General features: G+C 34.0%; 1 long non-coding RNA gene across 1 annotated transcript in view; it reads left to right on the top strand.

The window, feature by feature from the left end:
* The window catches only part of LOC309617564, a 203,514-nt gene that overhangs the window by 138,597 nt on the left and 47,578 nt on the right, over positions 1 to 17,339 (top strand). The gene's annotated exons all lie outside the window — the stretch shown is intronic.

The raw sequence follows: 17,339 nt of genomic DNA, 5'->3' as shown, positions 1-17,339 counted from the left end.
TTTAGAATCCTTTTTATCAGATATTATTTCTCTCAATATTTTACAAATTTGGTGTATTTAAAAATAAACAGGCACACACACACAAAGCTTCATTACTCCATCACCCACAAACAGTTAATAACATGCTGGTGCTCACTTTACACATAGGCCATTTTGGCCAATACACTCACCCCATGGAACCTATTGTTCATTGTTTGCAAACATTGCCTGAGGATCCATATCTTTCTCTGAGGATTAAGTCTATAAAACACAGCTTGTCCCTTCTTACCATGTGTACATGGGAATTATCTGCTTTAATGCTACAACTTTCTCTGAGACCCTATTGGGAATGAGACAGCTCCCTCTGTTTTAGTTTACAGGGAGAAACCTGACATCGGTGGTCATTCTTCAGAAACAACAGCTTTATCCTTATACTTAATTTTCCCTAGGGACAAACAAGCAAGTACAGCCTTGCCTTAAAGGGCAAAATGAGGAAAACAAATAGAAAACAAAGGAAAAAATCTATGGTCTTCAGTTGTCTATGAACATTTGGCTTATCTAGTGCTTAACAATTGGCTTTGAGAGCTTATAATAACAGCCCCTACAATTACAGTTTTAGTTTGTGCTTTTTATTTTCGTGGTAGTGAATTTATCTTTGTCACATTGAGCTGAAAACCCTTAAGACACAAGAAATTGGTTCTCAAACCTACTAATTTACTGTCTTCATTAATACATCGCCTTTCCTAATGGATCTTTATACCTTGGGTCCAAGATGGTAAAAGAGCTGGTTTTCAATCCTGTTACTCATCTTGGGATTATTTTTCAAAACTATACACAAATGAATATTAGTTGCCCTTGTGGTTTGGAAGTGTGGAAGGAAATACAGAAACTGAGTCCTAATAAATTCCTTCAGAACAGTACCAAATAGCAACAGCTTTTAGCTGTTATTTTCTGCAATAGAGTTTTTACTTTTAAGACTATTGATACAGATCTTAACAGCATGGTTTATTACTGTGTGAGTCACAAAGTAACATCCTCCTAATCTTTGACCTTGATTTTTTTAAAACTGTTAGATTTTGCCTTGTTAAATTTTGCATTGATTAAGTGCACTTAATCATACTTACTTTCCTCCCATTGAAAATGAAGGAAGACAATTAACATTTATAACAACATATAACTGCCATACAGAAAATATCGTAGGATTCTGCCTCCTAGTAACAGAAGGATTGACGCGTGCACTGTTATGTTACCAATCAAGAAAACATCCCAGTTTCCCTTTAATAATGTATTATGAATCTCACATCCATTTATTTATTTAGATTGTTTCAAAACCTATTTATTTTTTTCTTGAAGTAACAATTTTTGAAACTTTACTTTGTTATGTCAAGTAATCCTGTTTCATTTCATCATGTGTGTTCTAGGTTTACCACTTTCAAACTTCAAGAGATGCCCCTAATTCTAGGATAAACTGGTAAATCAGTTTTCATCCTGTTAGAACCTTTATTATTCTCAGCTTTCCAGAGCGAGGCATCCTAACCATTTCAAGTTTGTCTCCCCATTCCCTAACCCCATTGACTTTTAGTGACCTATAGTGTTTTTTTAAGGTTCCAGATCTACGCATAGAATATCAAGCATGAATGCCCTATAGTTTCATGCAAAAAGCCCCTTTGTGGATTCATTCACATGTATTTCAATGCCAGTATTTTAATTTAATTACAGTTGTGGCTGCTGGGACACACTGAGCCAAACTCTTCAGAGAACACTTAGTAACCACTTAAGGAGAAAAGTACTCATTAACATAATGGATCATTTTTTGGAATCTAAAGGTTGAATCACACTAGTTAATGTTTTTCTCAGTTTTGTTTCTGCCATGCATTTTTTTGTCTCCTCAGCCTGTAGATCCAGTTCTGACAGAAGTTAATTTTGAATTACATTTTTACTCTATCTAACCAATTGAGCTAACTTTTTAGATACATTTAAAATAGCATTATAACTACATATACACTCATTCATACCTAGTATCCACAAGGTAAATTGAATTTCCTGGTACCTCCCATATTAGGAAACCTTTGGAAGGGAAAATGGCTTTTGTTGTTTTCTAGAGTGATTTGCCTTAATTTATGGATATCTTTATTCCTACTTGAAAGATAAAGTTATTCCCAACTGTTAACCAAACATTGTTTTTAATTATGTTCAATTACAATACCAACTAAGTGTTCATTTTATCCTGTATATCATTGTTTTTTATCATAGCCAAATTTTGAGATATAAATATAGTTGTTTTTCTGTATTGATGAGAATAGGGGGAATGAGGGAACTTGAATACCAAAAGTAGTTGAGTTATTCTTTCTCATGAAGAAGCCTCTGAATCATGCTTTATAAAGAAAGCATCTAATATAATTCAGTGGATTTTCTCTGTGTGATATAATTTCATAGAAATTCAGATATTACTATACTTATTTTTTAAATGGTGACAGGGTTATAGGCAGAGGCATCAGTGGTTCAGTGTTTACAAACAAACTACATAGTGCTTTGGCTTCTGTATAGGCACAAAGGATTTGATCCGTAATTTTATTTGACTCACAATTTGTCTGCTGTCCAATCTGAAGACAGCAAGTAGAACTTCAATCTCAATTATGTAGAAACCAAATGATTGTTTAAATTTGAAGGCAGAGAATAGAGTTCCAAATTAGTGTATCCAGAACATATAGTCTCTTATGACTTTCACAAAGTCGGGAAGAGATGACTTCCTCTGGCATTTAAAATTATGAACACCTTTAGGTCTGAACCAGTCATTCTCATAAAGGATGAAAATAATTCATTCTCCCAGCTAGTTAGTACATGAAAGAATGCCATATCATCAATTTATCCAAGAAAGAGCCAACGTTTCATTAATAGCATCCTATTATCTCAAACTCTAGAATGACTTTGGATAGGTAGATTAAATTGTCCATTTCTCTCAAAGAATATATAAAGTTTTATCCTCTTAAAGCTTTTTTCTCTTTTCCCAAAACCATTGTCCAAACTGGATTGAAATATAATTTTATGAGAGAAAGAACTCAAAATTTCTAACTGGAGGAATGATTTTATGGACAGAAAGAGTTCATAATTCTAATTTTAAGAAGGGATTGGAATATAGATATAGAAAAACAAACTAGTGGTTACCAGTGGGAAGAGGAAAGAGAGGAGGGGCAAGATAGGGGTAGGGGACTAAGAGTTACAAACTACTGTGTATAAAATAAATAAGCTGCAAGGATATATTGTACACCACAGGGAATATAGCCAATATAAACTATAGCTATAAATGTAATCTTAAAAAATTTTGTACACCTGAAACATACGATATTGTAAATCAACTACTTCAATAAAAAAAAAAAGTGGGAAAAGAAGGTGAAGCTATGGAAAGAATACTGATCTAGGAGATAGGAGGACAAAGTTTTAATCCTGATTCTGTTATTAACTAGCTGTGTGAAATTGGATGGGTCACTTAACCATTTGACAACTCTGTTACCTCCTCTCTAAGGGGATTAGGTTAGGTGATCTGATGTCTCATGTATATAATTCTGTAACAAAAGGAGGAATATCTTTCTTTGAAATTCTATAGCATTATTTACCTAACAAGAAAAGAGTCAGAAGAAAATGAGGTGAGTTATGTGGGTATCTAGGTCTAACATCTTTTAATTTGGAACTGAATATCCATAAAGCCCTTGCCCAGGAGTTCTGCGTGCTTTGCAGTCCTTTCCCCTATATTGGTGAAAAGATCAAAGCAGAACTATGCATTTTGTTCACTCAAGGCCTTTAGCATACACAACAGCTTGAGTTGGTGTGACATTGCTGGCTACTGTGTCCTATTTTGCTAGTCTGAAATTCATAGCTAACTTAGGGATTTTATAAAGCACTTTCACTCTCCATTCTTTATCAATCACTGACAGACTCATTGTTTTATAATGTACTTCTCAGCAAGCTGTTTGCGACTCATCGCCTGCCTTGCTGTATAGTCTATAAATATTTAATTCTTTAATAAACTGCTTATATGTAATATAAAATGACTGATGCTATTCTCTCTTCCCTCTTTTAATAGTGCTACTATTTGCAAAACAATTCTTTTTTTTTTTTCCTGAATAGCAATATGTTTCATAAATGTTTGACTTTCCTTTTTCTAAGTAGCAATTTATTCTGGGAGGTTGGTGGAATGACAGGCAGGAAAACAGCCCCTTGCTCCTGGGAACACAATATAACTCTTCCCTCACCCTCACCCCTACCAAGCTGCATACTGATGAGATAAAGAGGATGGACTTTGGAATTGTGGCAGAGAGCAATCACCTGTCTCTCTACAGACCCAGTGTGCAAAACAGCCTTTAAATCTGTAGACTAAATATATACTTACAGTGAGCAAATATGGTTCCCTCTCTGCTCTGACATCTTTGTCTAGGGGAATCATAAAAGATAGTCAGTGATAGTATACCAGCACCTTAGTGTTCTCATCTTCTTTGTAACTGTGTACTTTATTTTTGCGTGTTGGCTTGATTTGCTTTCTGTGCCATGAAATGATTTTCAATATTTAATGACTCATTTTTAAAAATCAGATAAGTCAGACATTTATTGGGGGTTTATTGTGTGCACTGCACAGCTGTTAACATGTTTTCAAGCAAGCTCCTATTATTTTTCTATAATATTTCAATATAATTTATGAACCCTTAAAAATCAGGAACCGCCTTAGGGGCAGGCAGGGAGGATGAATTGGGGAATGCCAGAACAAATGTTTCTTCAGTGCTTACCACTAATCAGGTACATGTATTATCCCATGGCACTAACTCAGTTCTGCATTTCTTTAACACACTGCCTTTCACTTAGAATACATTCTAAATGTTCTACTAGAACCCAGTATATTTGATTTGGAAAAAGCATGAGGAGTATAGGGGTAGAACATTTGTTTACAAGTTTTAAAAACTTGATTTATATGCTATTTCTACCATGTATTAGCTATTACTTTAGATTTATCATCTAGCCTTTCTTATCTGTAATAAGAGAATAGTTGAAATTATATAGTTTATATAAACACCTATATAATGGGCCATCAAATAATTGTTAATTCTCTAATTGTTCCACTCTAAAGAAGAACATCAAGGCAAAATCAAAATGAGTGAATGTTGTTAATGCAAAGATGGTATAAATTTTATGTAAACAGGAAACGTAATTTCAGTTGTTTATATAATAATAGTGATGGGTTACTTTAAGCAATAAACACTTTTAACTGAGGCTCCTTGTTTAACTGACAGCACACATCTGTGAAGAGACTTACAGGGTCTTTTTACTCTGGAGCAGAGAGGATTTTTAATGCAAAATTGTGTGGGTCAAGTTTTTATCCTTGTTCTTACAATACCTATGATCAATCTAAGTGAGCTAATTTGCTTATACACGTGAAATTATTCCAGCTTCATGTTGCCTGTACCCCACTCCATTTTATATGATACTTTCCCTTATTTCATAGATACCATTCCATTTTCTTATTTCATTAGACATTCATAGCACAAATGTGCTTCCATTTTATTTTTCCTAAAACAGAATTGCCTGTGATGCCCTCCATATAACTTTCTACCCTATTTAAGCATCATAAATTTGAACCTGCCTAGGTGAAATTTCAGATTCCCTAATGAGTTCCATTTCCCCTGGTTGTACTGTCTAATTTGCTTCTGAAATAGACTTTAACTTCTACCTTTCTTCCTAACTTGATCTATCATATTTGACCAGTCATTGTCTCATATCTAATTATTTCCTTTGCATATTAAGGTGTATTGAAATGTTATGAAGGTCAATGAGAAAGAATAGATAATTTTAATAATAATAATAATAATATTATTATTATTATTATTATTATTGAGTTCCTACTATACACTAGGTATTGCTTTAGGATATGTAAACTTTTTCCCTTCATCTTACTCTGTGAGGTCAGAATTTCCAATTCACAGATGAGGAAAACTAAACATATGCAGGTTAAGTAGCTTACTTAAGGTTACATAGCTAATAAGTAAATCAAACTAGGATTCCAACATAGGTGTTATTGACTCCAAAACCTGTGCTTTGCCTTAATTGCCTTTTGAGAAGCTGAGCAACAACAACAAAAAAAAAAGTGCTGTTTTCATGCTATAAAAATGATAGGCATTATTTCTTTTTCTGTTTTAAAAGTGCCACTATTCATTGAAAAATAAATAGCATCAGTTCATGTTATGATGCCTTTTTTAAAAAGCAACAGTATATGTGAAAGTGCTTTGTACATTGTAATGTCCTAGATAAATGTAAGGTATAATTGTAATAATAGTAATGAATTCGAAGTACTTTTATTTTAACCTTGTCAATAGTTATGACATTTTTATCCCAAATATAAGTATATCATGCTCTGTGTAAAAAAAAAGTTTTCTGAAAAATTGTAAGTAATTTAAATTTTTTAAAAAGATAATACTATTTTAAATATATAAAAGAGCTTATGATTTCTGGATAGAGCCTATAACAAAGTCAAGAGATAGTTTGTAATGTGACTAATTCCCTAATTATCTGTTTTGAATCTTAAATTTTTTAGTATTAAAGTTTTTAAAGGAGGGTACTCTTAAATAATGTTGACTGACACCTACAGTCTGTTGAAATATTTGCCCAAAAGACACCATGAGAAGGCTGCTAACTTTTTTTTTTTTAATTTTTTGATATAGACCATTTTTAAACTCTTTATTGAATTTGTTACAATATTGCTTCTGGTTTGTTTTTTTTTTTTTTTTTTGGTTTTTTGGCCCTGAGGCATGTGGGATCTTAGCTCCCAGACCAGGGGTTGAACCTTCACCCCCTGCACTGGAAGGCAAAGTCTTAACCATTGGACCGCCAGGGAAATCCTGGCTGCTGACTTATTTTTGAGGTCGGGAACCGTTGTAAGAGCTATACATTACGGAATCCCTAGGTTTCTGTTAATCCAAAGCCTGAACTATTATCCCTACACATTGATGTCCACTAAAATATGGACAACCAGACATATTTCATTAGAAAAAAATTTAGGTACCCACCTATAAATCAGCTCATATATTTTATGTATGCAGTGAACACATTACTCTGCAATACTCAGATTTGAAAAATATTATGAGAGGCCTTATGATATTTCTGTATTACCTATCATTCATTTTCAGACAACATAACATCGGATTATCTCTATTAAAATAGTATTATTCTATTTTTTTTCTAAAAACCCAATATAAACTTAAATCTTCTCTGGTAATTCTATAAAGATGTATAGGACATCTTTCACTTCATAGAACTAAATTCCTTATACCTCACTCACTATGTTTATTAACCTTCTGATTATTTCTCTTTCATACAAAGTTATGAAATACATATATTATGTATGAATGTATCTGCACACATAAAGAAGCACATACGAGCGTTATAATAATGAGTTAAAAGTCATGTTGTTAATCCCTAAGTTGGCCAATTGATTGCAATTTCTTCCATGATCATAAACTGCACTCCTGACTCTAGATATAGCACTCGTTATTGACTATTATGTCAACAGGGGGTGGAATTTGAGTGGAAACATGGTAGAAAGCATCTGGATAAGCTTAAAAATAGGAATCAGAAGTAATTGCTTAGGGTGGGTATTCTACAATTTGCGAGGCCAAATGAAGAATATATATAGCAATCCTGATTCAGATGCTAAAAAATATAAACTCATGATATAATGATCATATGGAGTCAACTATTCAAATCCATGCTCAAAGTCTCATGCCACTAAAAGTAAAATTTCTGATAGATTCATGGTTGGCCTTGCTAGTAATTTGCATCCTCAGTAGTTGGAAGAAATGATAGGAAAACTAATTATATGAGCCTAAATTTGCTCAACAAGTGAGAACTTCTCAGAGAGGTAGAAAAAAAATTAGAACCCTGGAAGAAAGTAGTCATTTAATATTAGAGCTTAAAATAGCCAGGAATGGTGAATATTGGACATAATCAGACATATGCCCTATAGCTACCTGTCCAATAAGTTAGCCCATTAAATTAAAATTAGTTAAAATTTAATAAAATTAAAGATCAGTTTCTCAATTGTACTAGCTAGCAGCTACCCTTTTGGACATAATATTTCCATTATTGCCAAAAGTTCTTTCAAACAGTGTTATCCTAGACATCAGAAAGGCAGATTTTTAAATATTTAGATTAAGGATAAATATAACTTTATGAGCATCATCTCTAAAAAGTTAGCTCAAGAAAAATAAGGAGGCCCTCCAAAATAACATTAAAATTGCACCTAACACATAATACATTGTTTTGTAATTGGTTTATTTGCTTGTATTGCAATAAGGCAGGAGTGTGTGTCTCTTTCACTGTATCTGCCACATAGTAAGTGTATTGGTAGGAACTTCAACTGGTAGATAAAATAAAGAAATTCTCAGGCAAAAAAGGAGGGGGAATAAGTAAAGAGCAGTGTGATTTCACAGAGATCTGTTTGATTAAATTTAGATAATTGATTGTGTATAAAAGATATAAGGAGGGACATATAAAGGAGATAATTTGAGAGTTGCTCCTAGGAAAAAATAAAAGAGAGAGACTTGCTACAGGATTTTTATCTTCTGTTAAGAAATTACTAAAAGAGAGAGCAGGAGGGATAGATGGAGAGAGAGCGAGAGAGAGAATTAATTATTCTCTAAATTCTTTTTCTCTACCTTCTCTGTCAATAAAAAGACTTTCAGACAAGGAAGAAGAGAATAAATCTGTTATTGGGGGGTGTAGCCCAAGATCAGGTAAAAAGATTAAAAGAGAGCACTAATTGTTGGAATTCAGGTCTCATATCCCAGATATATTACTTTCAGAGGTACTATGAGAATTTGCAGTTGAGCTTGAAGAACTACAGATGTTTTTGAGAAAATATACATATTGGGAGAGGTGCTCGAAGCCTGAATAAGAGGGGAAATTTTCCCAATTTTCTAGAAATGTGTTGATTTTAAAATCAGTTATTTAAAAATTATTTTTGTAAGCACTTGGAAAAGGGAATTTTGATCACTAGGAATAAATACAGGTTTACAAAGAACAAATGTCTTCACTTCCTTTTCTGATGGAATTATTTCAGAGAGCTTCTATAATCAGAGTTTAGCTCAGACATTCAATTTTCCTTGCCTAGATAAGAGGCTAAGAAGCAGAGCAGAAAGCTGATGAAAGCCAAATGGAGCTTTTAGCATTCTTACAGTGATGGGAAGACAAAAATTGGAGTTCAGGAGGAAATGGGACCTGGGAGATAAAGTGAGCTAGATGTAATCAGAGCCTTACAAAGACTGTGTCTAGCTTTAAATTAACTTACTCTCTTATTGGATTGGGGTGATTTGTACTTTTTCTGTCCTACTGCTTCCCAGATGATAGGGTACATTTTCTTCAGAGAAAGCTATGACCATTCAAAGCCTTTAAAATTTTCACACACAATATCTGGCATCCATTCTATACTTTCCAGGAATATCAAGAAACAGGACCAAAGGGAGAAAAACAAGTGTACAGTAGAAACGACACAGAGTAAACCAGATATTGGAGGTATCAGAAATAACTCCTAAACTCCAAACTGATAATATTTTGAAGAACAAAAAAACTGCAACTCACAAAAAAAATTAAATGAATATTCTAGAACTGAAAATGCAATAACTGAAATTAAGGCATCTATAAATTCATTTAACAGCACAGGTTGGAAACAGATGAAGAGAGGATTATTATATGATAGATAAGTAAAAAATATTCAAGCCAAAGCAGGAAGAGCTAAAAGGATGGAAAATGAACAGCATGAAATACATATGAGACATGTTGAAAATATCTAACATATGTGTAATTGGAACCCTACAAGGAAAAGAGAGATTGTAATAAAAATAATATTCCAACTGTTAATAATTTCCAAAAGGGTGGAAAGATATCAAGCCACAGATACCTCAAGCAGGATAAATACAAAGAAAAGCACACCTAGGCACATCACTAGGACTGCTGAAAATGAAAACTGAGGACAAAAATCTTAAAAGAAGGTAAAGAAAGACATTATTTTATAGAAGCAATAATAAGACTAACAGCTGATTTCTCAACAGAAATTATGGAGACCAAAAGCCAATGGAATGACAGCTTTAATATGCTGAAAGAAAATAATTGCCAATCTGGAATTCAATAGTCAGTGAAAATATCATTCAAAACACGATGAAACAACTTTATAGACAAACAAAAACTGAGAGAACTTAGCATCAGCACACCTCACCTAAAAAAACAAACAAACAACAACAACAAAAAAAAAGGAAGAGAATTCTTTAGATAGAAGAAAAGCAACCCCAGAAAAAAACATGGAAATAGAGGAAAAAACAAAGAGCAACGCACAAGGTACATATGTTAGTAAGTCAGAATGAATCTTAACTATACATTAAAAAGAAAAAAAGAAAACATCTTGTGAGGTTTAAAATATATAAACAATAAAACGAATGTTAACAATAACATGAAGGGTGGTAGAAGGTAAACAAAATGAGTTGAATCTAAGGTTCTAGTATCATCTGGGAAGTGGTAAAAGTACTAATTTGTAATTAATATATTATAGTAAGTCAGAGATGCATGTTGTCATATTTAGGGTAACACTTAATAGTAAAATAATGTATTATTAACAAGCTAATAGAGAAGAAAGTGGAATAACAAAAATACTTGATTAATCTCAAAGAATGCAAAAAAAAGGAATGAAACAACATAAATCAGGTAAAATAGGAAACAATAAGGTAATATGTATATAATTTTAAATGTATAAGTAACCACTTTAAATATCAATTGACTCAATTCTCCAGTTAAAAGTCAAAATTGTAAGACTGGATAAAAGGTAAAGTCTAACTAAAAACAGATAAAGTTGAAATAACAAGATAAAAAATAACCCACCTATACCAAAATATGACTAGAACAACTGTATTAACATTAGACAAAATAGATTTTAAGGCAAGAGATAAAGATGTATATGGAATAATTTTTAAAGAGTCAATGCAACACAATATAATTTCTTAATTTGTATCCACTTAATAACATAGCCACAAAATATATAAAGCAAAAATTGACAAAACTAAAAAATATGTACACAAATTCACATCATGGTGTAACACTTTAACACACTTTTAACACACCTCGCTTGTGGTAACAAATAAAACGAGTATACAAGCAGACAAAAAAATTAGTAAGAATATAGATGAACTAAACAACATAATTATCCAACATAACTTAGTTATACGTAGAACACTGCACATAACAATAGCAGGATTCATTCTTTTCAAGTGGACATTTACCAACATTGACCATAATATCCCTTTGGACTGTGTATTTTTATTTTATTTATATTTCTTCAGCTCAAAGAAGTGCTGTGTTGTTGCTTCAGGGCAACACATAAGAGCCTAGTCCTCGTGCCTCAGTGCACTCACCACAGTCTCCCTTGGAACCTGAGGAACCAGCATACAGCGAAGGCAGACAAAGCCATGAGAAGGTGCTTTCCCCATGGGGAAGAAAAAGACATTTCAGACACCTTGAGAAGGAAAAAGATAACTGTCCTTTCTATGCCTGGCCACCCCGGGGACTTAGTGCTATAGCAATCATGTACATCAAATAGGAACTGTCTGGTAGGTTGTCTGAGAAGGGATCTCAACAATTTCCTAAACATATGACAAGAATCAGGGACCCGAATAAATGGTATTAAGTCAAAAAAAAAATTGACCATAATACAACTCTCAAAAATAGTCAGATTTAAATCATTCAGAGTAGACTATGACCACAGAGATCTGGAAAGCACTAACAAGAAGCTAAAAATCAGTAACACTAAGATAACTAAAAGTTTTGTGAATCCCCAAAGGTGTGGAACTTAAGCCATATACTTCTAAAAAACTATGTTGCAAAGAGGAAATTAGAAAATATTTTGAATCAAATAATAATGAATATATGACATATGAAAAGCTAGGGGTTATATCTAAAGCTATGCTTAGAGGAAAATGTATAGCCTTTAAATGAATGTTTAAAAAGAAAAAGAGGCTAAAAATCAGTGATATAAATACCTTATCAAGAAATTAGAATTAGAATAAAAAAGGAAACCTAAAGAAAATAGAAGGAAGAAAATAATGACAGAAATGAACTAGATAGAAATTAACTGTATAATAGAGGAAATCAACAGCAGCAGAATATTCATTTTTCTCAAGTGCACATAGCATTTCAAAGAAATAGACCGTATGTTGGGCCATAAAACAAATCTTGAATTGAAATTACACAGAATATATTCCCTGAATACAGTGGTATTAAATTAGGAATTCATAGTAATAAGATACCCAGAAAAATAACTAAATGTTTGGAAATTAAACAACACACTTCTAAATAATACATGTCCAAGAAGAAATCACAAATCACAAATAAATGATAATGAATACACATCCTATGAAAGTATATGGGATACAACTAAAGCAGTCCTTAGAGGGAGATGTATAGATCTACACATCTATGTTAGAAAAGAAGAAAAGTATAAAATTAATTATCTAAGATTCGACCTTGTGAACCTAGAAAAAGAGAAGCAAATCAAACCCAAAGTAAGTAAAAGAAAGGAAATTATAAAATTGAGTAGAAATCAAAAGAAGATCAACATATAGAAGTTGATTCTTCAAAAGATTAATAAAACTGATTTTTAAAAGAACGATCAAGAAAAAAGAAAACACAAATCACTAATATCACAAATGAAAGAGGGGACATTACTAAAGTTTTGACAGACAAAAAGTAGAATAATAACAAGATATTGAACAACTTTGTTCCAATCAATTTGATAACTAAGATGAAATGGACAAATTCCTTGAAAAACACAGCGTACTAAAATTGACAGAAGAAATTAAAAATTTGAATACTCCTAGATCATTTTCTTAAATATTGAATTTATAACTGAAAAACTGCCCACAGTTTTTAGGCCTATAGCTTCACTGGTGTATTGTATCCAATGTTTAAGGACAAAACAGTGACAATCTTACACAAACTTCTTCAGAGTATAGAGGCAGGGGACACTCTCCAACTCAGTCCTTAAAGCCACGAAGACCCTGATAACAATACCAAAGTCATTTAAAGAAAAGAGAATTATAGAACACTCTCTCTCATGAACATGAGTTCAAAAACCCTTAAAATATTAGCAGGTAAAATATTGCAATATATAAAAAGATAAATTCATCATGAGCAAGTGGGGTTTTTAAGGATTGCAAGGTTGGTTTAACACAATGAAGATCAGTCATTGTAATTCACCATGATAACAACTTTGAACTGTTACTTATTTCAATAGAGGCAGAAAAGGCATTTGACAAAATTTAACAACCATTTAAAAAAAATTCTTAGCAACTGGGAATAGAAGGATCCCTCTTCCACTTGATAAAGGGCATCTTTCTTAATGATGAAAGACTGAATTCTTTCTCTCCTAAATTGAGGAACAAGGCAATGATGTCTCCTAAGATTGGAAGCAAGGCAAGAATGTTCACTTTCACCACTCACCACTTCTATTCAACATTGTGCTAGATGTCCTTACCAAGTTAAAGACAAAAGTTAGTGGACATGGTTACTGGAAATGAAGACTTAAGCTATCTATTTACAGATGAATTCATTGCATTTGCAGAAAATTATAAGGATTCCTTTTAAAAACTACCATTTGTGTAAAAAAATGGGAGGGAAAACATATCTGAGTATAATATATCAATATCTGGAAGGATAAACGAGAAACCAGTAACTGATTACCAATTTGGGGGTGAGGTTAGAAAATCATGGCCAGAAGAGGAGCAGGAGGGAGACTTTTTGCTTTCTACATTAAATTATCAATGCTTAAAAATAGTTAATGTTTTACCTATTCAAAAATATCATTTTTTAAAAAAAGACTGAGGGACTTCCCTGGTGGCGCAGTGGTTAAGAATCCACCTGCCAACGCAGGGTACACGGGTTCAAGCCCTGGTCCGGGAAGATCCCATATGCCGTGGAGCAACTAATCCCGTGTGCCACAACGACTGAGCCTGCGCCCTAGAGCCCGCGAGCCACACTAGCCTGCATGCCACAACTACCGAAGCTGGCGCGCCTAGAGCCTGTGCTCCGCAACAAGAGAAGCCACTGCAATGAGAAGCCCACGCACCGCGACGAAGAGTAGCCCCCGCTCGCCGCAACTAGAGAAAGCCCGCACGCAGCAATGAACACCCAATGCGGCCAAAAATAAAATTAATTTAAAAATATATATGCTAAAAATTTTTTTTAAATAAAAAAGACTGAAAGTTGGCATTGCCCTATCAATTTGGTAAATAATGAGCACCTCTCAGTTCTACAGCTCTCCTCTTAGTTCCCATAGCCCTCCACCGCAAACAGGATAGGACTCTCTTATTAGACTTACATATTATGCAACATGATCATCATTTCAGAATTACACATACATTTTTAAAGGAACACTTTCATGGGTATATCATGACCTGCATTAATATGAGCTGTAGTTTGACTTTTGATTATTGATAATTCATAATCTATCTACCAAAGATATCTATTTAATGCTTTCTCACTAAATCTTTTACCTGCATTGCTCTTTAGTAGTAGCAGTAAAGACTGAATGTTATTTCCTTTACCTTATTCCTCTCTAATACTAACCAATACACTGAAATAATAATAATATAGCAACAATAAAATCTAACATTATTAGTGCTTATTATATGGAAATATGTGCTAAATTCTTTACATGAATTGTTTCAATATTTAATACCCATAATTCTGTCAACAGAGATAGAAAAGATAAGAAGTTACAGGCCTGATTCTGATTAAATAGCCATTCTCCACATTAATTCATTGTACTCTGTAGTTTGGTACACTGTACCAGTTAAGAAGCATGTAATAATTGAGGGTGTGTGTGTGTGTGTCTGTGTGTGTGTTATAAAGGACACTCATAAATGGAAGTTTGGGGGAAGAGCAACAGAATTTAGAACATGCTTACATGCTCGTATATAAACAGAGAACAGTTTCAGGTCAACATTATGCCATCAGATAGAAATCTGTGCTGGTATACAAACCAGAGCGAAACTGTCTCTGTCTCTAGGTAATTTAAACAGAGGTATAAAGTTGTCTTAACCTGAATTATTAAAGTAATTTGAACTATGTCCACCTGACTAAGGGAAGTAATGAAATCTCTTTTTTTCTGACTGCTGCTTCTTGCTTTGTTTTTCTTTATGAATTCTTTGAGGCCATTAGTAATATTCCAAATATTATATCAGTTCTGAATCCACCCAATAGGTTCATTCACTATTTGTTCATCTCTATTCATCATAAACATGCATTAATCCACACTGGTAATTTTCACATCCTGAAAATGTTAGAAAACCACAGTAATCTTTACCCTGAGAATTAACCAGCACCAACATTATCAGGCCTGCTTAAGCACCCAGATGATTCCACCTGCTCTTTAGCAACATATACTATGATAGCACCAAGAATTCCCTCTGTCACAAATACCTGGACCAGGAGGCACTCTACTGCATCCCCGAATTAGGAGTAGCTGTGCTTTTGGCTTCCGAGCTGTAGACAGCTGCGGGGGGCAGGCACCAAGTTGCCGCTGCTTTCCTCAGCCTCAGACCTAGAAGGGCCTATCTCTGTGCTTATCTTGGCAAACCCTGATAGCTCCCTGTAATGAGAGCCCCATCTGAGACTAATGAAGAAGCAAAGATGGTTTCTGAAAACCTCCTGTACTACAAAATATTATGCTGTGGCTCTGAATATACTCCTCTTCGTATATTCTCTCTTCTCCCCTCCCTTCCATATCCATGCCCTTGTTTAGTTCCAGTTTCCATTAAAATACTATTTGGGCAGCAAATTTCACAGATTGGATCCATCTCGATTCTGCCATGCAAAGAAAACACATCTGTCTGACTCTTCATTTAAAATAAGGAAAAAATTGAAATAGCAAAATGCTGTAGTCGCTCTGAGCTATCTCCTAATGAACCAGTTTGTCCCATGAGCTGTAGTGAGGAGCTTCTTCTCCACGGTGCGAACTCTTTATGCATATTAATATTATGCATGTTTTCCATGTGACTCCTTCTGACTTGCTCTCACCCCATCCTTTGAATTGATTTAAATAAAAATAATTTATGTGGACATTCCTTCAGTCAGGATTTTCTCTCCCCTTCTTAAAGACATCCATAATATTTCGTTGATGCTTTGCATCCAAACCGAGTAGTTATGCTTTTGCATATCATTAGAGCTTTATAAAGAACAACAGCGACATCTGCATGTGCTGCAGCGCTAAGGAGATAGGAAAAATACCGAAAACAAACTCCGTATTGGCTTGGAGGCTGTCTGGCTCTCTGCCTCCCCAGCAGCCCCTGCCACCACCATGGATAGGAGTAATTGTACAGTGTAATCACATCATGCCTCATCTGAATATTCATAGCAGAGACAAAGCTTTAGAGGATAAGGGAGGAGCGGGGATAATTTGAATATAAAACAGCATCTCATTTCCAGATCAACTTGTGCCAGTTAGACTGTGCACCAGAATTTAGTATTAAGCAACATTGTTTTACAGTTTGGAAATTGGAAGTGAAAAAGATGGAGGAGAGAAGACACTCGATAAAGAAGGGGTGACATTATATTCTCATCTTGACTGAGGAAAAACAAAACAAAGCAACAATAACAACAGCGACAGAATAAAAATACTTAAAGTGATAGTTGAAGAGTCACCAACAGTGGCTAACCAGCTGCTGTTTTACCAGGAATGAAATAGCCTATTCAGGGAGCTTTAAAAGCTCCCAATTAATATGTTGTGCATGTATTGGATCTACAAAGAACTCACTGTATTCCTTCTCTCCCCACAAATCCCCCCAATACACGCATATTCCCGAACCACCACCTTTCTTTCCTGTCGGGTGCAGGGGAAAAAATCAGAGCTACAGAATAATTGACTAATCACTTCAAAAGTGACAACATCCCTCTTCAAAAAGAAAGGACAAAAACAAACACGCACAAAAGGTGACTGTTCATTAATGAAGGGATAAATTACCGATGGCTTCTTCATTCTGTTTAGTTCATTACCCCCCAAAAGAGACAAATATAATCCACATGTTAATATTGGAGTCTTCGTTTTCTTTGCTTTAATATGATGCTCTTTATTATTTTTTTTAAGTGTTGGTATTTGTAGAAGCCTCTGCCACTGCATTCCCCAAAGAGCTACTAGTTTCAACCCACTGGAGTTTATATTCCTTTAATTGTCTAGTGCAGGAACATTTCTGCTGTTTTTAAAAATATACCGCTCTGCAGGAATTAGAAGAATCCAAGGTTGTATCCAACTTCAAAGGTTTCCAAGTCATAATGATTTTAGC

The sequence above is a fragment of the Balaenoptera borealis genome (genome assembly GCF_965194805.1).
Source record: "Balaenoptera borealis genome assembly, chromosome: 19".
Taxonomy (NCBI): Eukaryota; Metazoa; Chordata; class Mammalia; order Artiodactyla; family Balaenopteridae; genus Balaenoptera; species Balaenoptera borealis.
This window is presented reverse-complemented; position numbering and strand designations above follow the sequence as displayed.